The sequence below is a fragment of the Copidosoma floridanum genome, unplaced genomic scaffold (assembly GCF_036245765.1).
Source record: "Copidosoma floridanum isolate Cflo_tuat_1 unplaced genomic scaffold, Cflo_Japanese_pri ptg000030l, whole genome shotgun sequence".
Classification (NCBI taxonomy): domain Eukaryota; kingdom Metazoa; phylum Arthropoda; class Insecta; order Hymenoptera; family Encyrtidae; genus Copidosoma; species Copidosoma floridanum.
The window spans coordinates 3,669,927-3,692,309 of NW_028321907.1; the positions used below are offsets into that span (position 1 = coordinate 3,669,927).

The 22,383-nt window shown below is 44.7% G+C and overlaps 1 protein-coding gene across 8 annotated transcripts in view; it reads right to left on the minus strand.

The window, feature by feature from the left end:
* The window catches only part of tn (tripartite motif containing protein thin), a 154,800-nt gene that overhangs the window by 24,474 nt on the left and 107,943 nt on the right, over positions 1-22,383 (minus strand). For 7 of the 8 annotated variants that reach the window (XR_016293352.1, XR_016293356.1, XR_016293357.1 and 4 more), the window contains exons 1-2: positions 4,634-4,717; positions 618-724 (exon numbers count right to left, since the gene is read on the minus strand). The exons of the other annotated variant lie outside the window; for it this stretch is intronic. The gene's annotated coding sequence lies outside the window, so the exon portion shown is untranslated. Of the gene's footprint in view, positions 1-617; positions 725-4,633; positions 4,718-22,383 lie in introns of those variants that run through there. 8 annotated transcript variants of the gene reach the window in all.

Genomic DNA, 22,383 nt, shown 5'->3' on the forward strand with positions numbered 1-22,383 from the left:
ATTCATTCAATTTTATTAATGAGTCGTTTGAATGCGCATATTAGTACCTACGTATGTTGTTATTTTGTAGACAATTGGGGTTCTATCGTGTACAAATTACAATAATTTAAAAAACTGAAAATTCGTGATAGTGTTGATTTAATTAAACTTAAATTGAAAAACTAGATAGTATTTTTATTTATTCACATCTTTTGTAATTTTCATTTTGCAAAGTGCAGTTCCAACCCTTACCTACGTATAGCACAACTTTTGTTTAACGATTCCCGTGGTAAAAGTCCCCCAAGATAAGGCCAAATGAATCAAAACCACACATTATATGGCGGAGATAACGAAAAATTTCATCCCAGACACCACGAGTAGATATTACATTCGAAACGGGCCACAAAATTTTTATTCAAACCACCGGTGTTGTTCACGTTTTGTACGTATTCGGGCACGTCCGGTGCATTCGTAACGAACGACCCAATAAATTTAAACGCTCACCCCCGCGTTCGCGATATGGGATTCTATTTTTTTTTTATTTCCACGAATCCCGCGTTTTAAAGATTTTTAAATTCAAAGCACATACACTGCCGCCGCGTCAGAAAAATTTACAATGAAACTTGGTACACACTTACCCGCCTCGTGTGCCGCCTGTCGGCGGGTGCTCCTCGTTGGGGGGGCCCTCTTGAAAGGGCCCCGGTCTGTTTCACCGCGCGTCCACCAAAATCCCGCGCTGGATCAGCTGGAAAAACGAGCACACGCGCTGTGAGTACAGTGCACGCTCGGACAGAGAGAAAAGGAGAAAACTCGCACGTGAACGAGCGCGTGTTCGCGGGTGACAGTGCCGTGCGCGCGGTATTGCGACGGAGGGACCCGAAACAAAGAAGCGCGTGTGCCGAGGGTCGGGCTGAACAAAAGTGATGGGCCGACCGGGCGAGGTTGAGTCACAGAAGTGAGACATTTTTTTGGCACCGCTGGATCCACATCTCACATTGTGCGGAATCACTTGGTCGATGAATCCCGCGCCGCTGGCAATTTCCATCCATCGATACGGTGCACCCGAAAGGGAGGAGGAGCCCTTAATGGCTCTCGGATCGACTGTATCTGCCATTGTGTGGCTCCGCGGAGGAATTTCCCTGGGCCGTTTCATCCTCCCCCGCTCCTTTGTGCCGAGTCGGTGGCTTTTTTATTTCGCAAACGCCACGAAGCGATTCATCTCTCGCTCGTCGCTCTCCCGCTTCGCCCCCGCGGACTAAATTTTTATTGTGGTATCTTCCCACCGAGCGAGCACAAAGGAGGAGGAGTCTCTTTATTGAATTTTGCGGGGCTTTATCTCTTTTTGAAAATGGTCACACGCATTGCTCATCAAGGAAGCGAATCGTTGGGCTTTTCATTTTGTTTAGTGTTTTTGCTAATTTGGGGCTACCAATGTGATTAAATGTTTGGTTTAAAGTGCCCCCAGCTTCACTCTGGAGATTAAGAGTACGTTTGATACGATTAACTGGACTTTGCTATTTGAAATATAATTGTAGTCACATGAATTGGATCTATTGCTAATTCACGAATGGCACCCCAAAAACTTGAATGACATCAATATGGTACAGCCCATATTTGATTTCATCACGTTTTTTTTTTTAGTTTAAAACATATAATTTTGTGAACAATAGCAAATAAATTGGGACACCTCTGTCTCTGAACTTTTTTTAAAAAATTGAAAAGCTCAGCGATGACACTTCATAAAATAATTTCAGAGCCAAAAACCACCGTGGGGGTATAGCCGTTTCAGTGCCCTTATCAGTGCACAAGCGCTCGACAACTCCCACGGCGACGATGAGACGACAAGTACTACTATTCTTCTTTTTTTTTTGTTCCGGGCACGGGGCTCTTTATAAATCACAATGACGCTCCTCGCGCAGGTGCCAAGGTCGGCCGATGCGCTACCTGGGGCGAATTGATAGGTAAATATCGGAGCCACAGCTCGTTTATCAGGGAAGCTCGGGGACCGCGGTGAAGAAGCGAAAGGGGAATTGAAAAATCGACCGCGGCGAAGGAGGAGCGTACACACGTATAGGTATCGCAGGCAACACGTGGCCCGACTCTCCTCCCATTACTTTGGCTCCAACTTTTTTTTTTTTTTTTTTTTTCCTCTTTACAAGCTGCTCGGAGGATTTCCTAACGAATCGGAAAACGAGAGGGTCTTATCGATGGTGTCGCGCACCGCTCAACAGCCGCGGGGCTTCATTTTTCACCGCTCGGACGGACCTGTTTGTCGAACCGAGGGCGCGCGCGTGCTCGATCAATTTCATGGACGACGCGGCGTTTTTGCCGCGTAACGCGTGCTGCGAGAAAAATTGCGGGAGTCTTTCGAGCGCGAATGCATTGGAGCGGATGCGCGGGTCTCATTGTTTTTTCCAAGAGGTTCGATGCAGTGGGGCTCGAAGGGGCTCCGTGTTGGTCTTGGAGTTATTGAAAATAACTAAAACAGCCACGCAAAGTGTCTTGTAGAAATTGTAAAGAGTGTCCAGCTCTTAGCTGAAACCTTGAAAAATCACTAGTCAAAGCGTTTTGTTAATTTTTTTGATACGTTACACCAAGTGGTTTTTGACGCGTGAAACCACGAGGCTCCTAGAGAAAGCAACAAATTTAAGCTCGCGGTGGCTTAAAAAAGTGAAAAAAATGCAGAGATAAAGAATAAAAAACATACTCTGCAAAAGCTCGGGCAATTGTCAAGATATTGGTAGCTGCACTGGCCAAAAAAATCGAAAATGACGTATCCATTAAACATTTTTTTTTACACTAGGTGATGACCGTAAAAAATTTGGGCCCTTAAAGTTAATTTTTTAATTTTTTCGAAACATGTTATCGACATTGGGAACCGTGGAGTTGAGCACAAATAATGTAGAGAGAGAGCGGACGTTTTAGAGCCACGTAAGTGTACGTCTCGTGAGAACCTCGTGCCTCACTTTACCCGGACGGTGTACGAAATCGTTGAAAACACCGATTATCAGGTAATTTTTGTAAAAGCTCGTCAAGCTCGACTCGAGGAAACCGAAATCGCAAGCTCGACTCGGTACAATCCATGGACGGGTAAACGGACACCCGGTAGCCATGTTAGACTCACCGGTCGCCTGCACCTCACTCCCATGTCCCATCTGTCCGAGAGAGGGAGATGTCTGACCGTGCCTTGCCCTCTCGCGCGCGCATTTATATACACTCACAGCTCTCGAGTTGCAGCTGAAAATTTTCCTACGCGCACATGTACCGACTCGCTCCGTCCGAAAATTTACGACCCCCTTGTGCTCGAGATTGTTTCGCTTCCTGTCTTTCCCTCCGGAAACTACGAGTCTCATTCCTATCCTTTTTTTTTTTCTTCATTTCATCATCGTGCGAAATGCAAAGTTTTTCCTCCCGGGCAACCCGGCGGATTGGCCGAATATTTGAACTAGATCTAAAAATACGCGCCAGCGTGAATAATTAATCTTCCATGACGGACGAGGAAGCGGTGTTTATTCCTATGATTACGCGGTTAATAATAAATTAGACGATGCTCGCCCGATAAATCGGTTTTTTTTTGGCACTCGCGAGCCTTTTTTACATATACGAACTACGCGTATGTTAATTATTATTAGAGTCCAGATTCACGACGAGTGATCGGTACATTGCATCGAGTACTTATTAATAAACTCGGTCGGGACCATTTTACCGGCTCAATTAGGATCTTCTACTCGGTTTTGGCGGCTCAATTTTCTCAAGGAATGTAACAAAAATTCCCTAGCTTCGCGATCCATACTATTTTTCGATGAAAATCAAAGGATCTTTCGCGTCATGACCAAAGTGCGCCGTGGCAAGTGTTACGGAGCTACGAGCGTACCGTTTTAGTGGCCGAACGTCGGGAGTTAGCGTGTACGTGCGGGATTATCTAACACTTAAATTTAGAAGGGACGGAACGCCATCGGCGACGACCTACGTGACTTTTGCTCGCGCTGCGTGCAACGACTCGCCGACTTCCAACCATTACTCGCCGCAGTTCTTTTTTGGAAAAGAAAAAAAAAAAAAATTGAATTCACCTTCATAGAAAAGGACCAAAAAAAAATGCAAACTTTGCAAAGAAGTAACTCGAGGAGAAACGATTTGTTTGTTGAAAGTGATTGCGTGGGCGTGCACAGTCCACCTGGGCGCGTGTAATCGTTAAAACAAACGGGGGGGAGCGAAAATAGACGGGGATCGGGAAAAAAGGGCTAATTTTGGACGCTCGTGTATTTGGGTTGCGCGACTGTACACTCTATGTGGAACAGGAGTAAACAAGTGTTGCTCGAAAACTACGGTCTACTTATCGGCGAGCAGCAGCAGCGGTGGCAGGCGATTCGCGCACCAATAATGGAAAAAGGGATGGACCGGCACTGTCACTTGATCAATCGCAGGAGATATTCCTCTTTTCACTGTCACTTTTGGCGCACACGATACGACGACGCTGGCAATTGTCGGGCAAAAGGCACTTTTCGCGCGTCCAGGAACTTTGGCGAACCGTGTGGAGTGAAGAAAAAAAAAGAAAAGAAAAGAAAGAATTTACTGGAGCAAAAGCGAGGAAAAAAAAGAAAGGGTTGAGCGCGAAAAACGTGGAAAATGACTTGGGTGATTATCGGGAACGCACCGCGCTCGTCCGGGCCGGATGGCCGCCCGTCTCAGAGTGAATGTCTTATTAGTTATTTCTGGCGCGCTCCTCTCGCACTGGCGGCCTCACCTCTCGCCTCCGCAGCCTTCCTTCGCTCCCACTTTGCTTTTTTCTTTTTTTTTCCCTCCTCCTTCTTTTTCTGCAGCTTTCAATTTTACTTCTTGCCTCGTTTTCACCCTCCACCCCCTCGCCAAGAAGTTCTGATGAGCTTCCTCTGTCTTACCTTTTTCCTTCTCTCTCTGCTCTTCGCTTTTTTCGTACTTTTTCCCCCGTTCTTTTGCAAAACAAAAGACCAACGTCACTCTTCATTTTTCCCTCATTTTTTTTGGTCTTTTTCCCTCGGGGACAGACATAAATCCAAGCGCATCAACACACATGTCCTTCGGTGGATTACTCACGGGACTAATCTCTTTTTCACGGAATTACATCCAATCACTCCTGCACCCACTGGCTTTTTTCGACGACCCGCAAGTTAAGGCCACCCAAGTCGGATTTTCAGCCAATTCCAAATTCCATCACGCAACCAGCGACCACACCGAGCAACGTATAAAGGAAAAAAAAAAAAAAAAAAAAAAAAAAAAAAAACAGCAGCCCGAGCGAGATTTCTCGGCCCGCCCGCGAAGAACAAAGTTTAACTTTTACCGCGTTTGCTCTTTCTTCGAAGCGAACAAAGTTCCTCCCGAGCTATTTTAGATTACATTGTCCTCTCCGCGCGACCCTCGCCAGATACACCTCGGATTAGCTTCGTTTCAAATGTACACGAGCTGAACTTTCGTTTTAACGGCTGATTGGGTTTTATCAAATTTAGAGCTGATGAAATTTTAACGCCCCCATCCTCCACTACCTTTATGGACCGTTAAATTTAATTGCGTGTCCTTTGGCTTATACTTTTTGTACGGGAAATCAGTGCAATTTTGATATTGTCTACGTCACGGCCAATCGCGACTGCGGAAAGCGCGCATGTTGCATCCGTCAGGGTAACTTTGGAAGACGAAGTGAAAAAAGGGAGACGTACCTTTCTCTCCCCGGGGTGAGCGTCGACGTCTCTCTAGAAAAAGGATCGTCGGACCAAGGTCCTCTTGGGGATTATTCGTATACGCTGCGCGCGTGCATGACTGTACTTCGTTAAGGGAGGCAAGTGTAACGCGACCTGCTCCGTTTGAGAGCTGCTGGAGTACTGTGGGACTTGAATGTCGACGGTGGACCCGATTCTCCTCGGCGTTCGCATACATAATGGGACGCTTTTGGGGCGTGTTCTCCTTGAGGTGTTGGCTGTACTTTTATGAATACGTGGGGGCTCCATCAGTAGTTTTCTTTTTTTTTCCATCTTCTTTGGTAGATTAAAAAGTCCTAGACAGCAACAAACACCTATACACGTGATTCATAAAATGGTATCAGTTGATATTTTTATGTATTAAAAAAAAAAAAAAAAAAAAAAAAAATAAATAAATAAATAAATGTTCAACTCGTGCGTCACGGTTTACATGAATCACAAATTCGTCAACAAAGTTCCTCCCACGGATCTCTCTGAGCAATGTATAGTTGTACACTAAAACTTGAAGTATAAAAATAAAAGGCAAAAACTTTTTTACCACTGCAAATTACATTAATATAATTTAATAAAGGGAGAAAAAACAAAAATATATTCATTTCAGGCGCAATCATTGTTTTCGCTTAAACGTGCAAGTTTGGGATTAAAAGTTTGTCAACACGATGTTTACAACCCCTTGGTACGTTTCAACGAATCTTGTTACTCGTGAAAACGGTAGGTACTACTGCAACTCGTTAATACTCCCCGAAAACACACCGGAAACTCCCACGGATACGGTAGTCTTGAAAGTACACGGAAGAGTTCTCTCTTCGGTAGAGATTACCCTGTGCGTGTGTTGGGCGTGGTTAATGAATTTGGGGCGTAAATGGCTTTAAAACTTCCGGAAAAATCGCAGTAAAGCCATTTGAGGAAAAAAAAAAAAAAAAAAGGAAGGAAGGAATGTAGGGACTGTGCCGAAACGATTGCTCGGTTGACGCCAAGAGGGAATTAAAGAGTGAGTAAGCAAGTGAGATGTAACGGAGGGTGGGGGAAAAAGAGGAAGGAAGGGAGTGAGAGTTAAAGGAGATAAGAGAGTATAAAAGAGCAAGAAGAAACATGTTTATTTTTTTTTACTCCAAGGTACCATTGTTGAGAGGCTTAAACCTTCGTTGCTCGCATTTTTACCTTCCCACGAGTATTTAATGACGATTTCATGGTCACGCGAATGTCATCTTGCGAGTATATTAGGAAAAAAAAAATTAAGAGCAGTTCATATTTACTGATCTATATGAAATATACACCTATATTCGTGAAACAAAACAATATCGGCAGACCAGATGCCAAATAGCAAGTCACGCGCACATTGTACAGAAAAAGTTTTTTGTTTGATGTTGGACGACGTTAGTTTGTTGCTGGTGCGTGTGACATAAAAAGCGAGGGAGGAGCGTCGTAGCGCTGGTCGCGCGCCAGGGTTTTCGCGGTAGCGACCTCGATGACGATGATTTTCGCGAAATTCGACAAATCATGCCCCCCACCGAACGAGCACTCGATCGCACGTTTGCGCTCGCCAAATTTATTAAGTACCATCATCGCAAAGATGGAATCGTGGCCTTACTCGTGTACAATTTTGTTTTCCCCTTTCCCTCTAAATATACAAATGCACCACCAATATACGATCGGCAATCGCTGCATACATTGTGTATATAATACACTTGGTGGCTGGTGATGAGGAGTCTTTTATTTATAGAGCAAACGTATGAATGCAGATGCGCTACACAACTCGAACCAATGATCTAACGAACCTCGCGGTAATGAGTGTAAAGTGGACGGAACTGAAGAAAAACATATTTTCGCGTTGAATGAAAATGAAAAAAAAAAAAAAAAAAGATACGATTTTATTTTGCAATTTTCAAGCATTGCAATATAGGTAGGTATATACCTACCCAATACCAATCAGAGACGCGTGCCGGGGAGTGCACCCGTATGTATATATAGGTAGCAGGTATATCGCTTTCTCCTCATCTTCTCTCGAGTCGAGTTTTATCTCTCTGCAGTGTAAGGTACGAGCTGCAGGGCAATCAAGGGCCGAAGTAGCTATTTTCTCGATGGACTGCGATCTATTTATACATGCAAACGCGGGCGCTTCGCTCTACGCTCCACCTCTGCATGGCCCAGAGGTAACGTATATAGAGGTAACGTAGACACACGCACACGCGCCGACTGTCGGACGACGATGACCCTGGCTGACGAGAGTTTTTCTCATCGGACTTTGATCGTATTTTTCTCGCTCGCGGTAGGTCGTTTTTTACGACGCGGGGACTCGACGCAGTGAATTATTTTCCCGAGATCCGCTGCAGCCCAACTTTTTTGCATCGAGCGCTTTTTTGAGCTTTACCATTTTTTTACTTGGTGCCCTTTTTTTTTCACGATACCGTATTCAAATTGTATTTTAATTTTATGCGTTTGTTTGGCCAATTTTTCCGCGATTTATCCAAAGATCGTTTTATAATTAAAATTAGAGTCCAGATATTTATTTGTATCCACCTACTTGCTCCATGTTTTGTTATTCCATAAAACTTTTTTTTTAATCACCAAGTATCGCTGTAAAAGGTTTAAGGCTTATTTCATCCCAAACGACTACTTGTAACATGTTTATGCACACAACTATTGGAAATTAATCTAATTTTTCAGTTTCAGCTGCCCGAGCAAACTCGTACCGGATGGGACGTGTTGATAAATTTAATTACTCACTGTAACATGTTTATTTATTTAATTATTTTTTCAACTTTTAATCATAATGCAATAGACAAATGATCAAACCCTTGTGAAAAAGAAAAAACAAACGGGAAGAAACTTGGGCCAATTAGTTGGCCTTACGTTTTTCGGCAATCGTTACCAATGCTCGGTTCTTAATTATCGTAACGCCCTCGCATTTCCAAATATCCACGTCAAACATCAAACAAACCGAGCGCGGGCGCCAACCCAGCCGATCTCATTCATGACAGACCAAATAATCCGAAATTTTCGAAAACATAAGTTTGCTCTTTGCCCAACAGCTCGGCTCGGTCGTTGCCGGAAATTTGCATCGTACTTTACGCTTGACCCAGAAAGCCGGTCCAACTTTTTAAAAAAATCCGTCCTCAGGATCGTCGGGGGAGGAACGAAAAATTTTTTTGACCGCCTGAATTCGTAAATAACGAGGCTATGCTTTGTGAGTCGGTTTATTTTCACGTCCGAGGCAACTTTCTTTCGAAAGGGTTCGCTCGTAGAGAGGTAATAAGTTTCGCGCCGAGGCTACTTAATTCTCCATTCGAGATTTCATTTATTTTTTTTTTTTTTCACCTTCACTCAAACTTTTTCACACCAATCGCATATAGAGCGAAATTAAGCGAGTAGTTGACAACACTTTTGGTAAACCAAGTTGCCGAAAAAAAGAAAAAAAATATTTTCCGAGGGGTTTGTAGTTGCTACAAATTGTGTAACACCTACATCGAAGCTCCTGGAATTTTTCAGTTCAATTAAATATGTGCCTGTTGCTTGTGCAGGGGGCGAACCACGAGGCTATGGGTACAGCGGCGCTGCAACTACAAGAAAACCCGTAAGATTTTTTAAATTATTTATTTGCCCGAATAGAAACTCCTGATGGTGATTCTTCTTTTTTTTTTTTTTTTTGCACAAATGAGAGATTACGTATGAAATCAACTCGGTGCGACTGAGTGGCTGTTGAAAAAAAAAAAAAAACACGGATCGGGTGTCGTACTTGGGGTATCGCGTTTCCAAAATATCAAACAGACCATCGCTTTTTCACTCTCTGTAACAAAACAAACTATTTTATCCGTTCGCGATGAATATCTTTTCATTTTTTTTTTATCAAATACAAAAAAAAGCAACGAGATTTGGTTTCAAGTTTTTATAAAATGTTGAAGCCATGTAAACCGATAGAGCAGGTCGAGCTCGTTTTTTCGCGTTTCACTTTAACAAATCGTCTCTTAAAAAAAAAAAAAAAAAAGGTAAACGGCTAAATCGGTTTGTTTTCCGGTCCATCGTTGCTCGCGATTGCAGCATCAGCCAAACGCAAGGAGCTCGGTTGTTACACGTGAAAAATATACGTGTATTATATATACCAAAGCTAAGACCACCCCACGCACACCGGGCACTCGAAATAAAAACGGTAATTTTAGTCGATCTGTGACGTAGACGCCACGAGCTTGCAAAAAAAACAGGAAGAAGATGCTATCTCTCTCACTCGAGCTTGCGCACTCGAGTTGGTTGACCGTGAGCTTCCGCGATTTCTTTCGCGTTTCGACAAATTTCACGGTACCTTGAAATGATCGATTTACAATAGACCTTTTAAATTACGTGTACGTGATATTTTGGTGACGCAATGTCGAAAAAAAAAAAAGAAAAAATATTTACGATGATTTGACAAAAGCCATCGGTAAACCAGCCCGCTCGAGTGTTCAAAAAAAGCTCAATGACGAATCGTTGCTTTGAGATTTTTTTAGTTTCCCTACCTTTAGAAAAAAAAACCCCATCGTCACCGCGTAAAAATAAAAACCATTATGGTCGTAGTGAGTCATTGATATGTACCTCCCGCACAGTCAGCTGGTCGTCCTGTCACCCGAGGAATGGCACATTTGGTCCAACTGGCTGACACAGGTCGCGGACAAGGCAGTCGACGATTGGGACGAGTGGCTGCTCGCCCACACCTACCTCATGCTCGATGTGTTGGGGCAACTGCACGAGGCCGAGGAGGCCATCCAACGGGAAGAGCAGACGGTATAACACACGTGACCCATGTATTGTTTTTTTTTTTTTTTTTTTTTTTTTTTTTTTTCATGCAATAACAGCCCATCGTTTATTAATGCACAGACGCGCGAGTCCACCGATGACGGGGAAGCCAAAGCGGGATGTCAAGGTGCCAAAGCTTGGACGTGCGGTGAGTTCGCCGAGGGTCTTATGTATTTAAAGCCACTTGCTCGGGCGTCCCTGAAATTAAGGAGATTACGTGAATCTAGGGGGTGGGGAAAAAGTAAGTGCGTGCCACGGGGGTACAGTAGTAATAACGCGATGTCGGCGTTATACACCGGAAGGGCTGAGCAATCTTGAATAATTCCCCTCGGCTGGTTTCACGCGAAGGGGTCACGCGTACACGGGGACTGCTCGACGTCAATATTAATTGTTCGACTTTAAGCTCGAGTTTTCGCCGAGGTAAAAGTTTGAGCTTTGCAACTCGTACCTCCCGATCAGGGGTTACTCGTGTCGGTATGTATCGGACTCTTTTGTTCGGTGTATCGCGTCTGATGTGTCGTATTGATAAATTGAGGGAAAATAACAAGGTGCGAGCCAGATTTTTTCTTGCGCGCCGAAGTTTATCGTACGTGTAGGTCGTTTGTATCCCCTCCCCGGGGCTTCGAGTTTTCGGGATATGAATTTTTCAAAGTACCGAGGCTCGCGAAAAAAAAGGATAAAGTCGCGACTGCCTCGAAAAGCTGAAAATTCCCGCCGATACGGTATCGATGGTGCATGCACATACGCGCGTATTTACGGGGGCAAAATTTATGCCATCCCCCGATACGCGGAGCCCGGACGGGGTGTGACTATGCCCCCCCCCCACACAAAAATTAATATCTCAGCGATAGGGGCTCTCCTCGCGCGATAACTTCTCCCACCGACATTTCCACCCGTGCACCCGACGTTGTAAATTTCAAGCATACATACACCACCGGATAATGTCACTCGAAGCGCGATAAGTGCGAGCCGCAATCCCTAGTCGCGAGATAACCATCGAGTGATCCCCATCCACGCGAATGAGCAATCACCGGCAAAGATTTACGCGCAACATCCCCGCTCGTGCGACGACGGTAGGTGGGTGGGAAATTAAAAAAAAAAAAAAAAAACCATCCCCCTCTCTTCCACTAGCTACAGCTCGGTTGAATGTCAAGCCTGTGTATGGAAATTCGCGGGCCCGCGTCAAATCCAAGTCGAGCTGCGTGTCGGCCCCGTTCCGTTGGCTGGCTGCGGCTTAATCTTTCACGTCTCTCGTTCCTTCCATGGGGTGGGACATACTCGCGGCTGAAAAAGGGGTAGGTGTGTGTACATGTATATGCCCCACACGTAGCCGCGTGTCCGTGTGTAATTTTATTTACGTCCGCCGAAGATAAACACCCGGGGATTACGCGGGCCACTGTAATCTCCCCCCCTACCTTGTACCCGTGTTTTGTCCTCGGGAGCCTTTGAATGATTTGTGGCCCCACTCGACGGATCTCGTTAGATGCTGCCTCGGTTGGCCCATTTTTTTTTTTTCCCCTCAAGCTGTGTATTACGAGCGAAAAGACGCGATTTGATGATTTCGGGATGTAAGGGGCACAGGAATTTTCGGGGCGACTGGTAGGTGAATTTTGTTTGGTTTCCACAGAGGAGGCCAGCGAGCGAAAAAAGAGGGAAGTAAATTATTCAGACTTGGCCGACGGGGGAGGAGGAGAATGTGCCGAGGGACAAAAGTCGGGGAGCAAAGTTGAAAAATCTTCCTGTCCGTCGGAAGTTGGCGTCCATCGGAGCAAGTCGGGGGAGGAAACAAGTGTCCAGGTACAGTTGTTTTGCCCGATGCTTTATTTATTCGTGAAAGTGCATTATACGCCCCTTACGAGGATTTAATTTTTTTTTCCTTCTCTTTTTCCCCTGTAAAAATAAAACCAAAAGTGTCGAAAACCTTCCAGATGATCCCGATACCCTTGAACAAGTGCGAGATGCTCGAGTTACAAAGGGAATTCAAGGTCCGGGCGAAAAAGTACCACTCGCTGCACAAACACTGGAAAAAAACGTCGGAAAAGGTACGAGAGGGTATTTAATGGTTAAAATTCCAGCTGGGCGCGAAAGTCGTCGTCGGCAATCACGGGGAAAGGTAAATATCATGTACGCTTCGATCCAGGTAATGGAGAAAATCGTCGAGAAATCCGCAGCGGGGGGCAGCCGCTTGTTATTTTTCCTCGAAACGGAGGAGTTTGACGTCGGGAGCGACGACGGCAGCATTGAGTCGAGCGCGGAGGAGGGTGGATTGGAAAGTATTGCTTGCGAAAATTTCAAGCTCTTTTTCAACCTGACGGACCCCGAGGAAGTCACTCCCGCGGAAAACGATCCCTCGGAAATATCGGAGGAGGAATGAAAAAAAAAAAGGTGTACACCAACTTGGTGAAATATAAAGCTTTGATTTTAAACCACGTAACTACATGGCTTCCAAGCTTTCAAGTGACGAGCGGACAAAAGAGCACAAATTTTTTTTTCAGCACAAGCGCGGTGGTAATGGATTTATCCTTTTTTTCCCCTCCCTCTCTTTACATAAAATCAATTTTTCATTGTATGAAAAAAAAAAAAAAAAAAAAAAAATGTACATTAACGGCTATTAACAAAAGGTTGTCGGAAAAAAACAATAAACAAGCGAAAAAATTGTGCACAGTCAAGAGACATGTACAAGTGTATATGTATAAGACCAAAAGTAGAGTGTTGTTAAAATTGATCAGCAGAAGTACATTTATACAGAGTAAAATTAAGAATAAGCCCCAGGCACCTTACTCACATGGTATAGCTGAGTAAGCGTGCATATATTCATATACACACGCAGAGTCGAGTACCGCTGAATAATTGAAACGTCGGCGCGAGAGAACGCGGAGCTTGGAAAATTCACGGTTATAATAAGCAGTGCACGTGTACTTATGTATACACAGGTGTAAAGAGCCCACTCGTCTCCCGTAAAATACACATTAATTGCGGGAGTGAAATTAAAAGCTCGGCTATTAAGAGTCGTTTACGTTGACGTGGCGCTTTGTATGAAGCTATACGAGAGATTAAACATTAAATTTATTTAAGGCTAAGGACTCGGGGTCCTTAATAGCCTAAGCATTATACAAAGCTCAAAATATGAGGAATCTACTTGTGCTTGCAAGCACTAAACATATATAACTAAGTACAGGCAGCTTAGTGTTATTATAGCTTCTTCGAAACAAAAAATAAAATATAATAGAAAAACGTATAAGTTAATTAAACCAAAGGTTAATAATTATACTAGATTAAGAGGACAATAAAGTCAAAGTAATAACTGCAAGCAAAAGGTGTCGATTCACAGCACTTATGATCACTGAGTCACTTAAAAATAAAGATAAAGTCAGTTTGAGAGGCGAGGATCCAGTCGCTTGAAGTGTGTAAAAAAGCTCTCCATGAAACGAGCTGGAAGCATATTTAGCTCGAATAATAGGAGGGACTTCATTCCACAGCTTAGCCGCTCACAAAGTAAAACTGCTTCTAAATAATTCAGTACGAGCCCAGGGGACAACCAGATCAAGAGAACTAGTCCTCGTAACCAATGTGGTGCGATCAGGCTTGTAGTGAAAAATCTCACCAAAGTAAGAGGGAGAGAGAGAGAGTAGCTAACATTTAATTTAAAAAAGACTACAATTATACGCTGTTACGTGTGTGTACATTGAAAATACCCAGCAATCGTATTACGAGCACGCGAGTCGTAGAGACGTTAAATTAATATGTCGAGGCGGGACGGGGGTATGCATGAGAGCACGCCGCAAGCTCGTGGTTTCACCTTGACGAATTAGCATGGAAAATTACCCGTCTGCGATGAAAACTCGGTCGTGACGTAAGTAGGTACACACGCGGGAACTCGATTTGAATAAATTTATCACCCCGTGCGTCTTGGGGATGATGCGCCGGTGGTGGATCGTATACGTGGCGACGTGCGGTATATAATTTTCCACGTGCATCTTGCAAAGTTCACACCTACATGCGAGCTCGTACGGGCTGATGGAATAACGCGCGCTAGGTATCGGTATATTCCGTAATAAAATATTCTAGGCAAACTTTGGGGGTTGTTTTTTTTTTTTTTTTTGTTTTTTTTTTCACTCTTTGGCACTTGTTTGCGTATCAACTATGAACTTTCTAGTCCACTTGCGTCCAAAGAGTGGAAGAGTTTAATTTGAAGAAATGCTAAAAGAAAAGAAAATAACCTGCTCTCGGGTGCTATACGCCTCGATCCAATAAATACTAATAGGACGGCGCGTGAATTGGGTTGATGAAAAATTAGCTGTGTTATACCAAGTCGGATCCATTTTCTTTTTTTTTTTTTTTTTTTCGCTTCGTTACTTGCAAATTATCAGCGCAACTTGGTGCGTTCGTTTTTATACGGATCATCGGAGCGGAAACATCGAGTAGCGCCCAATTACAAAATAATCACTCCATGATGGGTCGTTCAACGGTTTTTTAATTGCTCATCATTTTTACTCTTTTTTTTTTTTTTTTCATCTTCATTAAAAGCGTCAAACAACACGAAATCTGCAAACAGACCGGAATCATCGAAGAAATAAAAAGTCACACGGTAAGCGACACGTGCTAATGAATTTAAATTCGCGGGGTAACGAGCTTCATTTATCACCAGTTCGAACGAGCACGCGGCCGATACATCGATTTCCGCCCATCATCGGCTTTAATCAGACAAAACAGCCGTAACGTACAACGTGTAATGAAAAACACTCAACAAAACGAGCACCCTCGTCAAATCCAATTTCCATGCACCCGCCACTTGTACGCGGGCCGATAAAAATTATAAGGACACCGTGTGTACACGCAGCCACGAAAATTCCATTCCTAATATCCGTAATAGCCAACCGTGCTGGTGGTGATGATGATGCATGACAACGTCGAAGGGGGCGCACCTGCACTCGCCCCTAATCCCCCGCAGTCCGAAGCACGATTTTACCGTAAGCTCGAAGGGGAGCTTTTGGATATACGGCACCTCATGCTCCACTACCCATGAGGGTGTGAATTCGAGAGAGAAACGGCGCGCCTGCGCCCACCCGCCCGGCGAGTCCTCCGGCAAAGGCGCGCTCGGCCAAGCCGCAGTACTGCCACGGTACTCCGGATCTCTGCTTCGCTCCCGAAGACGCTCCCGAGCCAATACGCCACTTTGGCTTTGTTTTCGCGGCTCCGATCGCGAGTGGAAACCGGTTTCACGAGGCAGGGGACGAGTGGAAAGTTTCCCCCCTTTTTCGTGGGTCGTAAACATTGGCACGCGAACAAGCCGCGGGGAGGAAGGGACGCGGGTGCGAGGGTGGCAACGATGAGAGGGCCCGGCAAAAATGTGCCCCGAGAGACGAGGAGGACCGAGGCGCGCCGCCGTGCCTTCAAAGCCGTTGGCACGCGCCTCGAGCGCTAATTGAGTTCAGTCGTGGCATGGCAATATTACCCGGCCCATAGAAGGGGGGAGGGGTACTTTTTCCTGTACCACCTATGTACTCTTGATCTCGGTAATAACGAGATTACGCGGATGCATTAGCAGGTATTGGTGGGGGTGAGTGCAGGCCGGATGATCGCCGAGGGATGCGTCGAGGAGGCCTGTGAGTGCCGTGAGATGCTGTCGCAGAGGAAAAGGGCGAAAATGCGCTCCAGAGGCGTGTTGTTGTGGTGCTGCTGTTTTTGTCGGGATTTTTCCTACCGAGAGCCACGGTGAACCGCGAACCGAGCGGGCACCTCCACTTGAGAGGTGAGTTTTCTTTTTAGATTTTTTTGTTACGTTAATAATTACTGGTTTCAACGTAAGGGAACTGCACTGGGGGAGGGAAAAAAGTGCTATTTGCCGGTGTGCCCGGGGTTTTATAGTCGAGGGCGTGAAAGGGTTCCTTTTTCGCGAATTGACACATTTTCCGAGTGTTTGCTTGGAGATGTAGAGGGAATTTTTTTTTTTATTCAAAGGTTCAAAGCGCGTTTACCGAGACTCTGTCGACCTATGCGCACACGAATGAATATTTTGAAAAACATTTCATGAACCCCCGGGATATCCGTTGCATGGAGGGTAGAGAGTTGAAAAAAAAAAAAAAAAAAAAAAAAAAATGTAATTCAAAGCAGTGCGATGAAATGACGATAAATCGCTCGGTATTTACGGAACTCAATACACCCGATGACGAATGGGAAATTCATTAGAGCTCGGAGAGAAAAAAAAAGAGGGAGGGTTCATCAGAAAAGCCGTGGGTCATACCAGTAGGGTTCGCTTTGTAGCGTCAAACGCAAGACTCATCGCGATTCGTGCATGTATTATAAATTCGAGCAAATGCAAATTAAATTTCGCAAAGGCTATCATAGTTTTAATTTACGGGAACGCTTATAGCTTCCTGTCGACTAAAGAGTGTAGTTAGCAGAATCGGATGAGAATAGTCACAATCCCGAAATGACTGAGACTTTGTATTCTACACTGCTGTTATTAAAATGATTGTGGCTGTATTCCATGAGTTGAAATTAAACTTGGATTAAGAGTCGTTCTATCTACAAAATTACAACTGGATTTTTAGGTGTACTTGTGCCATTTTAATGGTAGACATTACAGTAAGAGTCCAATTTGCTAATGTTCGTCCGCGTGGGGTGGATGGCTGAAAGACTTACAAAACCTTTTGAAGTACCGAATTTGAGAGACGATCTACGTCCATGTAGTCGCATGAACGTGCGTGAACTCTGTAGAGATAACTTTCAAAGAGGCCCCAAAATAAGATAAAACGAGTGACTTGTATAAGAACCGTAAGTAATCTTGAAAAATTAATTTTAATGAACCTATTGTTAGGAGGCAAAAAAATTTGGTTCGCAGCCGAAGCTTAAAATTTTACGAATTCCCGTGAGGATTTCTCGCCGAACAATAATTTCACTCGTTCACTTGGAGCAAGTTTATTCGCAAATGATATACGCCTCGCCTTTCCCACTCGTGAAAACTTGATCAAAGATGGCTCATTGAAATCGAATCGAAATTATACAGTGGGCGATCGATAATTTTTAATTGAAAAAAAAGGAAGACCGAACGAACTTTTTCCCGAGGAAGAAAATTAAATTTTCAGCCCAAGCAAGAGAAATTCAAGGGGCGGGGAGGGGCACGGGTGGCACTTTCTCACGAGAATGGAGAGGTTTTCCTTGGGCGCGAGCTGTCGGGCGATTTCTCCGGGAGGGTCATCGATGGACGGGGGCAAGGGATTCATTAGAAATTGGAACGGCAAAGAAGCTTTGTCGTCCGGAACAAAGTGACCCCATTGCCCCTCGGAGGACCCTCTCGCACCCCGAGATTTTTCCCCGAGTAGCGGGACATTGGAAGTTTGGCCAAAATTTGTACTTCGCGTCACGAGTGTGTACAAGCTCGTTCGCGCTTCGTTGCCAGCTGAGACGGACGACGGTTGGGCTAGCGCGTCGACCAATTATCGGCAACCCAATCGAAGCTACCTCATCAAAGGCAAATTATTCTCAAAGTGATACAATATGCGAAACATTAAATCTGGGATAAAAATGATGGGAACAAAGTATATTTACAGTAGCGGGTGAAGAGAAAGCGCAACTGGTCAAACGTCAAAGGACGAACGAACGAAGCAACGGCGAGTGGAAAGAAATCAAAAAAGTTATGAAAAATAAACGAAAAAAGTTCAACAAGCATCGTACTCCGTGGTAGACAACGAAGAGAAGACACCGAGTAAACAGAAAATATAATTCATCCCCCCGCCAGCTTGGGGGACGAGCAAATATTTAATGTACAAACTGCGCTCAAATACACTTGAGGCTGCGCGAAAGGGGTGCGACGAGTGGGGCAGGGGTGGGGATAACTGATCAGATAAATGGAAATTTAAAAAACTCCATGGAATGCAATACCCGTTGAAACAAGAGCTCCGTGATGAAAAGTTTGTCTCCCCGCAACTTGGCCAAGACAATCCAAATGGGAGGGTACGCGAGAAATCGTAGTGCGAGCCGTGTATATACCGAAAAGTGGATGAACAGGACTCATCACTGCGTGTTTGTACCATTTGAGGATTGGTCCCATTGTCCCGACAGACTGTTGTCTCTTGTCTCTTTGCTCACACCAACTCGTGTGACTCGGGAACGAGGCGCTCAAAAGACGAATTCGCGGTTAATGGGAGTGCTTTTTACGTTAATGAAAGGATTTTGTCTCATTTTTTCCTTGCATCTCAAGGTATTGTTGTTGGTATAATTTAACGAAGACTCTCCTATATGCACTTAACTTCGCGAGGGTTGTATTATTTGACTTTTCTCACCTATCGTTCACTCCATACCTGTCGTAGGTATACATGTATTTAAACGCGATAGCATCACAAACATAATACATTATGTGTACACATGTCTGTCGGTACAACGTGACCAGGTCCACATATATATGTATATATGTTGGCTGCAATTGAATCCACTTTGAGGGGCGCTCCGTTCAGTCGTGCTTGGGTATATACCCACTGCTCAAAGTAAATAAGATGTATAACCATGTTATTTTTCTACCGGTAATTGCATACTCCTTCGTGAGTACGTATTTTACTAAAAAAAAAAATCGATATCAACTGGGATCGATAAATTATTTCAATTAAAACAATACAGTGTCAACGATGACAACGTACCCAAGGACAACTTTGGTCTATTGCGGGACACGGTCCTTCCCTCCTGCGTATACGTAATACAAGGTACACCGCGTTCTCTTTATCCACTCGAACCGTCAAAGTCCTTCTCCCTTGGTTGTTGCGTAACTCTTGTTTATCCCGGGGCTCGTTATCATCCGCGTACAGCTCCCAAGTGGCATCCAGGACATCGCGGCAGACTCACACGAGAGATGGTTCGAAAAACCCAATGACAAACGACGACTATTCCCGAGTGTCCCTGCAGCTTTTTGCCACCTTTCGGGAGTGTACCTGGAAAATGACACGGTGTGTGATTGCTCTCTGTAGATGCCTCTTCTCGGCCGTTCTCTGCTTTTTGTCTTTGGACTGTATTTTTCTAATTATCCGGGAGGCTGACGATTATCGTTCCTTCCCGTTGACTTTCACCCCAAAAGTGTTTAATCTAGTGGTCTCTCCGGGCCAAGAAAAAAATGGCACTTTTGTTTCACCATTTCGCGTTGAGATTACAAAGTTTAAAATCCACTTAATTTTTCGGAAAGCGATTAACGCCGTAACTTCCAAATTGGATTGAGATTTGGGGAGAACGTCTGGAGAAACGGAGAGGGAGGAATTATATTTTTCGAGAATTAAGCAGTAACAATGCGCTTGGGACAACTTTTAGTTAAATTTGCTGAGCGAAAGGGGGGGGGGTGAAGTGAATGTAATCCTGTCACTTAAAATTCAAGGCACAAAACTCCCCTCGAATCACCTTTCGCAAACACGAAATTGGATCAATCTCGGAATTCTCGAAACTGAACCTACACGTACATACACATCGCAACTCGTACTTTCAACAAAATCGTCGCGACGAAGGGTATACATCTGTACACTTAAATTGTCCTCCAACAGTAAACTTTTTCTTCCCCCCCCCCCTCTCCGTCGATTCCACTCCGGATAAGCGGTATTGATGCGAGCCACGAAAACGAAATTAAGCGTGTGGAAGGAATCGAGCCAACCCCACCCCCCCCCCTTCACAAAAAAAGGGGCAGACAAACAAACAATTCAGCTCATAGCCCCTCGATAAAGAGGCTAAAGGATACGTGTACACAAGGCTCCCTCCCCAAAAAACATGGGTAAGACAAAAAAAACAGAACATGTACGCAGTAGGGGGTGGAGGGCGACGAGTGACATTTAATTATACAGAGCTCGTTTAGCCGGCACATTTATTTCCGTTCCTCCCGCGAAAATTAGCCGAGCAAAGAAAAGAGAGAAAGCGATAGTCGGATGTTTTGCATACGCGCCGGATAAGCCCACCCCCTCTTGGGGACCAGTGCCGGCCCGAGTTTTGCAGTACTTTCCCGTGTACACGCATTGTGGCCAACTTTGCCTGTAGCCACCGGCACACCCAAACTTGGAAAACAAGAGCGGGCAATTGCTGCTGTTTGCTCCTACTTGGCAACTTCGGAGCGAACTCGGGGATGGAACCGTTTAGCGCGATTGGCTTGCGACAGCAGAGCCCCTCCGAGGCTCCCCGTGGCGCGCCGCATCGTACGATCGGGAGAGCAAGTACACCAAGCTGGTGCTCCTCCGAGTGTATCGTGGGGTGTGGGCGAGAGACCTCGTCATCCCTCTTTGGCGCGGTGCCAGTAAAGACTTGCACCAACAAGTGTTCGGACCCTCCCTTTCCGAAGCCGAGGGGGCCGTCTCTCTGTGTGTTCCGGCCGGTTACCGCGGATATTTATTCGCCCATCGACACGTGCGATCGCTCGCGCGGGGAAACCGAGCCACTTTCGTATACCTATATACGTGTGTGTATAAATTATGGTGCTCTTGGCGATCGGCAAATTTACATTTGCGGGTGAAAACTCGTCAAAAGCAAACATTCGGAAATTGCCCCGTGTGTTTATTTGCCCGGCTGTTGTTTCGTTGGTCGCTCAGTCACCGCTCCGTGTTTGCGCGCGTATAAATGATCTCCATGTCTGGACGAGCAAAGAATAAGAACCTTCTTTTCTCTCCCTCTCTCTCTCCTCCATTTATCCTTCGGATCCTTTTGTTTAGCATTTAGAGGACCGCGCAGGGATTGACGGTCCATTGAGGAGGCTCTGTTTGCCCGGTGACTTTTCGATTTCAATCGAGGCAGGGCGGGAAAAGGGAGGGAGTCCCTCGTCGCCGTCGTCTCAAGGCTCCTTAGCATAAGTTGTGTGCCAAGAGGAAGCCCCAGAATGCCAGGCTATCTTTAAAATACGATCCGGCCACTTTCGTCTTGCTGTAGCTCATTTTTTCTTTGCGAGATGAGATTTTTTTTTTTTTATTCACGATCAAGCAGGGGCGTGTACATTTATCGCTGTGTTTACGTCGGGCTTGTTTGGTTTGGCAATTAAAATTTCACAATGACACTCCCCCCGCGACGTCGAGTTGGTCCATTGTTGATTTATTATTGTTGTGGAAAACAAAAGGACGAATTTAATACGTCGTCGATGCATTATATAATATCCTCCTGGGAGTTCAACTATTTTGCAAGGCTTTAATGAAGGGTAGGGGGGGAAAAAAACAGACAACGGGAGACAATGATATTTTTCTATTGTTCGCTGGTGATTGTGAAAAATCCTCTCACGCAACAATGGTTTGATTATTTAATCCGAGTTCCATTAGTACGTAGATAATAATGACGTAGCAGCGGGCGCTTTGCTTCTGCAAGCTTACATAATACGGACAAACATTTATCCACTGCTTAATGGATTCAGCGTCTATATGCTGCAGATTCCGTTTGCGTGCCCATCGATGGGGTGTTGATTTGAAAACTTTCCAAGTAAAATGAGACTTAAAAGTAAAAAAAAAAAAAAAAAAATAGATTAATAACTCACTAAGCTCATAGTTTTTCAAATTCTCAATTATTCGAGTCATCTTGTGGGGCTCGACAATGCGAACCATTTTCATTGCATTTTGCATTCAGATGCAACTGCTTGGGAATCGTGACCAGATGATTTTTAAGTTCTGGAACCTAAACCATCTACCAACTGACCTTTGGCAGGTGACGTAATTATACGATCACTTGTAATCATTGACTCGGAATTGCCTGTTGCGAGCAAAATAAGTAAGCCCGTCTGACCAAACATCAGCTTGTACTACTGAATCCATCGCTTTGCAGACGCAAAAAAAACATTCCAGCAAAATCATCCCACGAGTTTATTCAACGCTGTGTGAATTAGTTTTCTTCTTGAACTAACTAATTTCGTCTGTGTGTTTGTTTCGTTTGGTAAAAACAAAAAAAAAAAAAAAAAAAAAAAACCCAGCAG